Source organism: Pseudophryne corroboree, chromosome 6, assembly GCF_028390025.1.
Source record: "Pseudophryne corroboree isolate aPseCor3 chromosome 6, aPseCor3.hap2, whole genome shotgun sequence".
NCBI classification, from domain to species: Eukaryota; Metazoa; Chordata; class Amphibia; order Anura; family Myobatrachidae; genus Pseudophryne; species Pseudophryne corroboree.
Genome location: NC_086449.1, coordinates 186,981,441 through 186,992,512, shown reverse-complemented (window position 1 = coordinate 186,992,512; position 11,072 = coordinate 186,981,441). Strand labels below are relative to the sequence as shown.

Below are 11,072 nucleotides of genomic sequence, written 5' to 3'. Positions count from 1 at the left end.
ACACCCTTGTCCTTGGAGACAGGGTTATCCGCTGATGCATTTGAAGATGCGATCCGGACCATTTGTCCAGCAGATCCCACTGAAAAGTTCTTGCGTGGAATCTGCCGAATGGAATCGCTTCGTAAGAAGCCACCATTTTTCCCAGGACCCTTGTGCATTGATGCACTGACACTTGGCCTGGTTTTAGGAGGTTCCTGACTAGGTCGGATAACTCCCTGGCTTTCTCCTCCGGGAGAAACACCTTTTTCTGGACTGTGTCCAGAATCATCCCTAGGAACAGCAGACGTGTCGTCGGAATCAGCTGCGATTTTGGAATATTTAGAATCCACCCGTGCTGTCGTAGTACTACTTGAGATAGTGCTACTCCGACCTCTAACTGTTCTCTGGACCTTGCCCTTATCAGGAGATCGTCCAAGTAAGGGATAATTAAGACGCCTTTTCTTCGAAGAAGAATCATCATTTCGGCCATTACCTTGGTAAAGACCCGGGGTGCCGTGGACAATCCAAACGGCAGCGTCTGAAACTGATAGTGACAGTTCTGTACCACAAACCTGAGGTACCCTTGGTGAGAAGGGCAAATTGGGACATGGAGGTAAGCATCCTTGATGTCCAGAGACACCATATAGTCCCCTTCTTCCAGGTTCGCTATCACTGCTCTGAGTGACTCCATCTTGAATTTGAACCTTTGTATGTAAGTGTTCAAGGATTTCAGATTTAAAATAGGTCTCACCGAGCCGTCCGGCTTCGGTACCACAAACAGCGTGGAATAATACCCCTTTCCCTGTTGTAGGAGGGGTACCTTGATTATCACCTGCTGGGAATACAGCTTGTGAATGGCTTCCAATACCGCCTCCCTGTCGGAGGGAGACGTTGGTAAAGCAGACTTCAGGAACCGGCGAGGGGGAGACGTCTCGAATTCCAATTTGTACCCCTGAGATACTACCTGCAGGATCCAGGGGTCCACTTGCGAGTGAGCCCACTGCGCGCTGAAATTCTTGAGACGGGCCCCCACCGTGCCTGAGTCCGCTTGTAAGGCCCCAGCGTCATGCTGAGGACTTGGCAGAAGCGGGGGAGGGTTTCTGTTCCTGGGAAGAGGCTGCCTGCTGCAGTCTTTTTCCCCTTCCTCTGCCCCGGGGCAGATATGAGTGGCCTTTTGCCCGCTTGCCCTTATGGGGACGAAAGGACTGAGCCTGAAAAGACGGTGTCTTTTTCTGCTGAGAGATGACCTGGGGTAAAAAGGTGGAATTCCCAGCCGTTGCCGTGGCCACCAGGTCCGATAGACCGACCCCAAATAACTCCTCCCCTTTATACGGCAATACTTCCATATGCCGTTTGGAATCCGCATCACCTGACCACTGTTGCGTCCATAACCCTCTTCTGGCAGAAATGGACAGCGCACTTACTCTTGATGCCAGAGTGCAAATATCCCTCTGTGCATCACGCATATATAGAAATGCATCCTTTAAATGCTCTATAGTCAATAATATACTGTCCCTGTCCAGGGTATCAATATTTTCAGTCAGGGAATCCGACCAAGCCACCCCAGCACTGCACATCCAGGCTGAGGCGATTGCTGGTCGCAGTATAATACCAGTATGTGTGTATATACTTTTTAGGATATTTTCCAGCTTCCTATCAGCTGGCTCCTTGAGGGCGGCCGTATCAGGAGACGGTAACGCCACTTGTTTTGATAAGCGTGTGAGCGCCTTATCTACCCTAGGGGGTGTTTCCCAACGCGCCCTAACCTCTGGCGGGAAAGGGTATAATGCCAATAATTTTTTAGAAATTAGCAGTTTTTTATCGGGGGAAAACCACGCTTCATCACACACCTCATTTAATTCATCTGACTCAGGAAAAACTACGGGTAGTTTTTTCACACCCCACATAATACCCTTTTTTGTGGTACTTGTAGTATCAGAAATGTTCAAAACCTCCTTCATTGCCGTGATCATGTAACGTGTGGCCCTACTGGAAAATACGTTTGTTTCCTCACCGTCGACACTGGAGTCAGTGTCCGTGTCTGGGTCTGTGTCGACCATCTGAGGTAACGGGCGCTTTAGAGCCCCTGACGGTGTTTGAGACGCCTGTACAGGTAATAACTGATTTGCCGGCTGTCTCATGTCGTCAACAGTCTTTTGTAAAGTGCTGACACTATCACGTAATTCCTTCCATAAGACCATCCAGTCAGGTGTCGACTCCCTAGGGGGTGACATCACTATTACAGGCAATTGCTCCGCCTCCATACCATTTTCCTCCTCATACATGTCGACACAACGTACCGACACACAGCACACACACAGGGAATGCTCTGACAGAGGACAGGACCCCACTAGCCCTTTGGGGAGACAGAGGGAGAGTTTGCCAGCACACACCAGAGCGCTATATATATATATATAGGGATAACCTTATATAAGTGTTTTTCCCTTATATAGCTGCTATATAGATTAATCTGCCAAATTAGTGCCCCCCCTCTCTTGTTTTACCCTGTTTCTGTAGTGCAGGACTGCAGGGGAGAGTCAGGGAGCTTCCCTCCAACGGAGCTGTGAGGAAAAATGGCGCCAGTGTGCTGAGGAGATAGGCTCCTCCCCCTTCTCGGTGGCCTTTCTCCCGCTTTTTTAAGGAAAAATTGGCAGGGGTTAAATACATCCATATAGCCCAGGAGCTATATGTGATGTATTTTTTGCCATATAAGGTGTTTTTATTGCGTCTCAGGGCGCCCCCCCCCAGCGCCCTGCACCCTCAGTGACCGGAGTGTGAAGTGTGCTGAGAGCAATGGCGCACAGCTGCGGTGCTGTGCGCTACCTTATTGAAGACAGGATGTCTTCTGCCGCCGATTTTCCGGACCTCTTCTGTCTTCTGGCTCTGTAAGGGGGCCGGCGGCGCGGCTCTGGGACCCATCCATGGCTGGGCCTGTGATCGTCCCTCTGGAGCTAATGTCCAGTAGCCTAAGAAGCCCAATCCACTCTGCACGCAGGTGAGTTCGCTTCTTCTCCCCTTAGTCCCTCGGTGCAGTGAACCTGTTGCCAGCAGGATTCGCTGAAAATAAAAAACCTATACTTAAACTTTTTTTACTAAGCAGCTCAGGAGAGCCACCTAGTGAGCACCCTTCTCGTTCGGGCACAAAAATCTAACTGAGGCTTGGAGGAGGGTCATAGGGGGAGGAGCCAGTGCACACCAGGTAGTCCTAAAGCTTTTACTTTTGTGCCCAGTCTCCTGCGGAGCCGCTATTCCCCATGGTCCTTTCGGAGTCCCCAGCATCCACTAGGACGTCAGAGAAAAGTATTTAATAAGAATATTTCATTCATTCAGATCTAGGATGTGTTATTTTAGTGTTCCCTTTATTTTTTTGAGCAGTGTATATACATGTGTGTGTGTGTATACACACACACACACACACACACACACACACACATTACTATTGCTCTGATGCTGATAGATCTAATGTATAGGGGTGCTGGCTGGGCGCAGGAAGGCTCCACACGCCGTCCTCCCTATTCCCTGCGGCCTCCGCGCCCAGCCAATGGCTGCTGCTCCACAGATTATTGGACAGCTGAGCCTACGTGTGGCCACGGCGCAGCCACCAGGACTGTGGGGACAGCCATAACTCCGCTGCCCTGCATGTGGATCCGCCGCAGTGGCTCCCGGGAGCGCAGCACTGCAGATCGGATAAGAGATCCGATCTGCGGTGGCTGCGGGGAGACCTTTTAAAAAGGGGGGCCCGGGGGACTTACCCCCAGGGCCCCCCTCTTAATCCGGCTCTGGCAATAGAGAATATTATTGATCTCTGTGCAATACACAGAGCATCCTAGTGACCACCATACAATACAGAGACCACCCTAGTGGGCACCCCCGATTCTTTTCAACCATGGTGGGAATTGAACCCATGACCTCAGTGCTTTGAGGCAGTAGTGCTGACCATTACAGCATCCGTACTGCCCTTATGAGCTTGCTCCAACTCATAATGTTTCTAAGTATGAGGTGTTCATTATTATTGAAGAAAAAACTAGCATAGGATATTCTCTTTTTGATTCATTTTAATATTACAATAATATTTTGTAGATACAGTTGTTGTACCCCCAGATGCTTGAGGAATTACAGTTCATGCACAAGCAGAGAGGGTCAGCTGGAAGGCTGGGAGCAGCTGATAGAAGAGATAAGACAGTTTTGGTAGCGACAGTTGGTCTGAGGAAAGGGTTAGAAGAAGAACTCATGTGGCGGCCATCTTGTGAGGTGAAGACATCAGGCCTGAGTAAAGACACTTTGGGGTAAATTTACTAAGAATAGTATCTCACCCTTGTTGGCGCCCTATGCAACATTTCCCATGCCCCCCCTGTTCTCTCTAACATAAAGTTACCAATGTTGGGACTGATCAATGACTTCTATTATTACTATTATTATGACTGATAATCATTCATAATAATAGTAATAATAATAAAATTTCCCCAGTATGTTACTTCTGCCCCAGAAGTACTACTGTGGGTCACAGTGGAGTCTGGCATAGTGGCAGGTTATAAGACCCACAGCCACTGCCAATGTCATGAAAAAGAAGGATGTCTCTTTAGGAAATTGGAGGTAGGCGGACTCAGCGGCGCGCCTCAGGTACTGTTACCCTTAGGCAGCGGCCTAATGGTAGAGCCGACCTTGCTTGAGATTAAACACAGGTGAGATCAATCAGACATGGGTGATTTTTCTAAACAAAATCATGGGAATTTACTATGTTCCCGTGTTTTAGTTAATTGTGCTTATGTTTGGCTCCCGTGTTTGCCGGCAGCCAAACACTCCCGAACATGAAGCCTGTACAGATCAGTGAGATCTGTGTAGTGCTTCTGTGTGTGTAAAATAAAACTGCGTAAGGTCCCCCTGTATTTTAAGAACCAGCACTAGGCTCTTGGACCGGTCCTGGTTCTGAAAATACAGGGAAAAGATGTCCCCCCCTGTATTTTTTAAACCAGCATCGGAATCCACTAGCCAGGAAGGTAATGCCACAGCCAGGGGATACGCTTATATTGGTCCACTGGCTGAAGCCCAGTGATTGGCTGTGGGCGGCTGCGCTGTCAATCATAGCTACCACCATAGACTTCGAAAGTGGAAAAGTGCCATCGAAGTCTATGGTGGGAACCGCTACATTGTATCCTATGCATAGTTACGCTTGTGGAAGGGGGGGGGGGGGGGGGTTGGACAGGGAGGAGGGGGGCACTCAGTTTTTTTTCTATTTTTTTTACTTCTTATTTTACACATTTAAATAGAGAAGCTTGCACGGATCTCACAGACCTGTGCAGGCTTCTCTGAACATGCTGCTGAAGCGGACATCTATTTGAAAGGGGTATTTTGATCTAAGTTTGCACAATTCACAGATGTATTTGCAGAAATTATTCTAGGTAAATTTGTGTGTTTCAGTGTTGTTTATGGTAATGACATCCAAGTTTGGCCGATGGCGTATTTGAATGTATGTTCATGCAGTGGCGTAAGTTCGTCACAGTTGCCCGGAGGCAAGATAAATATTGGTGCCCCCCTATTTCCTATATTAAGATAAATATATGTATGTATGTATGTGTGCGTGTGTATGTGTGTGTATGTATATATATATATATATATATATATATGTATGTGTGTAGATGGAGTGTTCTGAAAAAAAATGTATATACTGTATTTATACATTTAATTGTCTTATATTTTAAATGACACATTTCTTAGCAGTCATACCCAGGATTAGAACCCATGACCTGTTACACTAACTGCATACACTTTACTGATGGAGTTAGTTGCTCCTGTAGAGGAAGCGTTAGAATTCTAACTATATGAAGTTACGTGTAATTGTCAGAGAAGTATCTTCATATAGTTAAAATTCTCATATTTCCTATACAGGAGAAAACAGCTTCATCAGTGAGGTGTCTGCTTCCAGTGTAATAGGTTGTGGTTTCCAGTGCCGTAACTAGGTGTGTGCGGGCGGTGCCTGGCACACAGCGTATGTGCACCGAGGGCGCAGGACTGCCGGCAACACCTGCAGGTCCGCGCTGTCTGCAGAAGCACTGTACCTGCAGCAGCGGATCAGGACGCTGGAAGTGATTGACATATGTCTAGTCCGGCCTGCGCCTCCTCGTCTCCTAAGCCGCCTCCTCGCGGCCTGCCTATCGGTGCTGAAAGGGGCGTGGCCACGGGGCCCGATTAGGCCACGCCCCCAACTTTGCTGTTTGGTCTCTCACTCTGCGTCTCTCTCTGCTACAGCTCTCCTGGAGGTAAAGTGGGAGGGGAGGGGGGGAGGGTGTGTGTGTGTGTGTGTGTGTGTGTGTGTGTGGTGTGACTAGAGGTGACAGGCTGTGTGTGTGTGTGGTGTGACTGGAGGTGACAGGCTGTGTGTGTGTGTGTGTGTGTGTGTGGTGTGACTGGAGGTGACAGGCTGTCTGCGTGTGTGTAGGGACTGTCTGCCATAATGTGTAATAAGGGGACACTGTCTGCCGTAATGTGTAATATGGGGACGCTGTCTGCCGTAATGTGTAAAACAGGGGACGCTGTCTACCGTAATGTGTAATAAGGGCACGCGGTCTGCCGTAATGTGTAATAAGGGGGCGCTGTCTACCATAATGTGTAATAAGGGCACGCTGTCTGCCGTAATGTGTAATAAGGGGACGCTGTCTGCCGTAATGTGTAAAACAGGGGACGCTGTTTGCCGTAATGTGTAAAAAGGGGACGCAGTCTGCCGTAATGTGTAATATGGGGACGCAGTCTGCCATAATGTGTAATAAGGGGACGCTGTCTGCCGTAATGTGTAATAAGGGGATGCAATCTGCCGTAATGTGTAGTATGGGGACGCAGTCTGCCGTAATGTGTAAAAAGGGGGACGCTGTCTGCCGTAATGTGTAATAAAGGGATGCGGTCTACCGTAATGTGTAAAAAGGGGATGCTGTCTACCGTAATGTGTAATAAGGGGACGCTGTCTGCCGTAATGTGTAATAAGGGGACGTTGTCTACCGTAATGTGTAAAAAGGGGGACTGGTTGCCGTAATGTGTAAAAAGGGGGACGCTGTCTGCCATAATGTGTAAAAAGGGGGACGCTGTCTGCCGTAATGTGTAAAAAGGGGATGCTGTCTGCCGTAATGTGTAAAAGGGGGACTGGCTGCCGTAATGTGTAAACAGGGGTACTGGCTGCCGTAATGTGTAAAAAGGGGGACTGTCTGCCGTAATGTGTAAAAAGGGGGACTGTCTGCCATAATGTGTAAAAAAGAGGACTGTCTGCCATAATGTGTAAAAAGGGGACGCAGTCTGCAGTAATGTGTAATATGGGGATGCAGTCTGCCGTAATGTGTAATAAGGGGACGCTGTCTGCCGTAATGTGTAATAAGGGGACGCAATCTGCCGTAATGTGTAATAAGGGATGCTGTCTACCGTAATGTGTAAAAAGGGGACGCTGTCTGTCGTAATGTGTAAAAAGGGGGACGCTGTCTGCTGTAATGTGTAATAAGGGGACGTTGTCTGCCGTAATGTGTAATAAGGGGACGCTGTCTACCGTAATGTGTAAAAAGGGGGACTGGCTGCCGTAATGTGTAAAAAGGGGGACGCTGTCTGCCGTAATGTGTAAAAAGGGGATGCTGTCTGCCGTAATGTGTAAAAATGGGGACTGGCTGCCGTAATGTGTAAAAAGGGGGCCTGGCTGCCGTAATGTGTAAAAAGGGGGACTGTCTGCCATAATGTGTAAAAAAGAGGACTCTGTCTGCCACGCCCCTATATATTTTTTGCGCGCCTACGCCGCGCACTGCCCCTGTTTTGCAGGGGGGGGGGGGGGGAGCCAAGGCCGTTTCTTGCACACAGAATTAAAATGTCTAGTTACGGCACTGGTGGTTTCTAATCCTGGGTGTGATGCTTGTAAAATGTGTATATTCAGTACAATAAAGAGGGTGTGATATGTAAGGTGCAGGGACCAGTGAGGAAGTCGGCCACTGAAAAGACAGCGACAGCTATCAATTAACTTAATTCAATGGTGTCACAGAATGGGAGGAGAGGTGCCCCCCTTCAGAGCAGGAGCCCGGCGGCAGATGACTCCATTGCCTCCCAGAGTTCTGCCTCTGTGTTCATGTCTATCCATGTCTTGTACTTCTGTTTGAGTGTTTGTTCTTTAGTAAATTTCCATGTTTTACCTAATGCCCTCAGGTCCTGAGGACCGAGTTTGAGAACCTACGGTCTAAAGCACAGTCATCAGGACCCCACACAGCTCATGTTTTCCAGGTCCCCTTTGGATTTTTAAAATGTGACCGTTGATCATACACAATGCACCTGCCGGGTGATCTTAAAAATGGGAACTGTGTGGGGTTATGAGGACCGAGTTTGAGAAACACTGGTCTAAAGGATGCTCCGGCAGTGCTGCAGCAGATATCCTGACTGCAAGGTGCCATTCCAGGCACCCTTCTAGCCAGAAGCAGGGAACATGGAGTGGTGACTGTACCACCCACAGGACTCTGCACGGCAATAGTGGTCGCTCACCCACAGGTATGGCCCTGCTAGTAAGACTCAAAATCTATGGAAGAAAACAATGCACCGTATATACTCGAGTATATGCCGACTTTTTCAGCACTTTTTTTGTGCTGAAAAAGCCCCCTCGGCTTATACTCGAGTCAGTGCAGGGAGCGCAGTGTGACAGGGAGAGCAGTGTGAAGGAGGGACACGGAGCGCACAGCGCGCGCCTCTCCTGTGTCCCTCCTGCATCTCCGGCGGCAGCGGCGGGTCTATTGAAGGAAGTACCCGTTCGTGAGCTCTGATTGGCTTACGAACCGGCACTTCCTTTAAAAGACCCGCCGCGGCCGCCGGAGATGACAGCGCGGGAGCGATGGAGGGTAAGTAACAGGCACTGGGGGAGCATATTTGGCACTTGGGGGACGACGACATATGTGGCACTGAGGGGACTTATCTGGCACTATGAGGGGGCATATCTGGCACTATGAGGGGGCATATCTGGCACTATGAGGGCATATCTGGCACATCTTGCACTGTGGGGCATATCTGGCAGTATGAGGGCATATCTGGCACTGTGGGGCATATCTGGCAGCATGAGGGCATATCTGGCACTGTGGGGCATATCTGGCAGCATGAGGGCATATCTGGCACATCAGGCACTGTGGGGCATATCTGGCAGTATGAGGGCATATCTGGCACTGTGGGGGCATATCTGGCAGTATGAGGGCATATCTGGCACTGTGGGGGCATATCTGGCAGTATGAGGGCATATCTGGCACTGAGGGCTGTGAACGGCTAGAGCTGCATTTCCCACCCTAGGCTTATACTCGAGTCAATAAGTTTTCCCAGGTTTTTGTGGTAAAATTAGGTGCCTCGGCTTATATTCGGGTCGACTTATACTCGAGTATATACGGTACTTACTGAAATCCTTTCATAATGGAGGACTGTACTTCTATGTTAGCCAACGTCCAAAGGCCTCATTGTGTACTAAGCGGCCACAACGTGTTTATAAAGCACTGAGCTACAACCCCATTACCTTTCCAGGACCCTGTTTACTGTCTACTGTTGTTACATATCGGGGTATAGGGATCTGTTACATTCAGTGAGGGGAGCACTGAACTGAACTGCAGTAACTGAGTGGTGTAATAATGGAAATTAGAGGTGAGGGAACATGGTGCAATCAGTGAAGGGGGAAACTAATATACTGTAATAGAATATAAGGAGAAAAAACAACAAATAATGTAAGGGGCATAAATCAGGAATTAATATATAGTGCTATAGACTGTGTTTGAGGGGAAAAAGGGGCGCTAAATCGTTATCTTGCTTAGGGCCCCCTGATGTCTAAATCCACCTCTGATCTTCCCGACTGTAATGATTTTCCTGTCAGAGGCAGTGTGCCGAGAGCCTCACTGTTAATAAATGATGCTATTAGTTTTGCATTTATTTTATTACTTTAGGACACATCTGTTAAATGTCTTTTTGGAGCGTTTATCTCTACTGAACTAAAGTCCTTTGAAGCATGTTAACACATATTTTTGCAATGTTTATTACATAACATGATGTAAAGAACAATTATCTGTAGTAACCCATCAGCTGTCAGATATAATTGTTCTGCCTACACTTGCCTCCTTAAATATGATCATGTTGGTTGTTATGGGCTAAAGCACAATTATGTCTAAGCACCATATTAGTGAATAAGCTCCTGTGTCACAAGCATCTTCCATATTTGGGAGCTTTCTGCCATTCTGTAGCCTAGAGGCTCCCAATCATTGTCCTCAAGGACACACTAACAGTCCGGGTTTGATGGCTAGCCATACTTGAGCACAGGTAGCTTAATTAGTATGGCAGCTATTTTGATGTAACCATCTGTGCAGAAGAATAGATCTCACTAACACCTGGACTGTTAGTGTACCTTAAGGACCAGGGTTGGGAAACAATGCTGTGTAGACATTTGTGAAACTTCACTTTGCTTGACTACTCACACAATGTAACAGTGTATCAAGTACTGGTACCCAACAGGAGAATTGTGAAACATAGGACAAATAAAGATGTAGAACATACTGTAGCAACCAAAAAGGTTATACTTATTTAGTACACTCTATAAAATGGTAGGTAGAATGTGATTGGAAGCTATGGACAAAACTTTTATTTGTCCACTTTAGAAGGTTTGGTAAATAGAACCTTCAAACTCTTTCTTTAATTATTATGAACTGCATCTTATTGACATTACTTAATTACAAGACATGAATTTATTTTTGCATGAAGAGCCACTTATACTGTTGGAAGATAGTGGGGAAAATACTTAGGGGGATATTCAATTAGCTTCAATGAGACATCAGGAGTAAAACCCCCCGATGTTTCTTCAGGTGTTGCAGTCGAGCTATTCGATTAGCTCATCTGATAAAAACTGCATTTACACCCGAAAATGCACAGGTTCAGTGAACTCTGCGTGTTTTCGGTTGAAAAAACAGGGCTGTTATCAGGGATTTTGCTTCGCCTGCCGGAGGCAGGTGAAACAAAAGCCCCGATAAGCAGCAGCACGCGCCGGCTTATCGGGGCTAATTAGATAGCCCCCCTGGCGAAACTTTACACCCAACAATATGTCCAGGTAATTGAATATCCCCCTT

At 47.6% G+C, this 11,072-nt stretch overlaps 1 long non-coding RNA gene across 1 annotated transcript in view; it reads left to right on the top strand.

The window, feature by feature from the left end:
- Window positions 1-4,165: 4,165 nt before the first annotated feature.
- The window catches only part of LOC134931782 (uncharacterized), a 48,368-nt gene continuing 41,461 nt past the window's right edge, over window positions 4,166-11,072 (top strand). Inside the window, exon 1 of the long non-coding RNA XR_010179172.1 lies at window positions 4,166-4,265. This is a non-coding gene — a long non-coding RNA (uncharacterized LOC134931782). The remainder of the gene's footprint in view (window positions 4,266-11,072) is intronic.